The following is a 619-nucleotide window of genomic DNA, read 5'->3' as shown; positions in this document are numbered from 1 at the left end:
TATGTTCAATGCAATTCGGACACTTGGCAAATTTACCACGTGTTTTACTTACTAACGGATATTGAAATACATCATTTGAAAATTATGTATGTAAATAATTAGAGTCCAGACCGTAAAAAAATTTACTGTCATATATTGGCGAGCTCACGGGCTATACTTACGCCATTTATTATTATTAGTTATTATTTCTAAATTATTTCTAAGCTTTGAGCTTTGAGCTTTTTCCTTTTGGCTTTTGGCTTGCTTAGCTTTATAAGCTAGCTTTAAAGCTAGCTTTCAAGCTTCACGATGAAAACACAAAAGTGTTGAAAAAAAAATTTGCAAAAAAAAAGGCGAACGCCCGCACCTCGCCGAACGCTGGTCTCCAGCTGGTCCGACGGTGCGAGCGTCCGCCTTCGTTTATGTTCAATGCAATTCGGACACTTGGCAAATTTACCACGTGTTTTACTTACTAACGGATATTGAAATACATCATTTGTAAATTACGTATGAAAATAATTAGAGTCCAGACCGTACCGTCATGAGCATTTTGGACTTGGACTTTTCACGGTGAAAATAAAAAAGTGTTAGTAGAAAACAAAAACACTTTGAAAAAAAAAATTTGCAAAAAAAAAGGCGA

This window comes from Micrasema longulum, unplaced genomic scaffold (genome assembly GCF_059751315.1).
Source record: "Micrasema longulum isolate JH-2025_06_02 unplaced genomic scaffold, ASM5975131v1 h1tg000456l, whole genome shotgun sequence".
Taxonomy (NCBI): domain Eukaryota; kingdom Metazoa; phylum Arthropoda; class Insecta; order Trichoptera; family Brachycentridae; genus Micrasema; species Micrasema longulum.
This window is presented reverse-complemented; position numbering follows the sequence as displayed.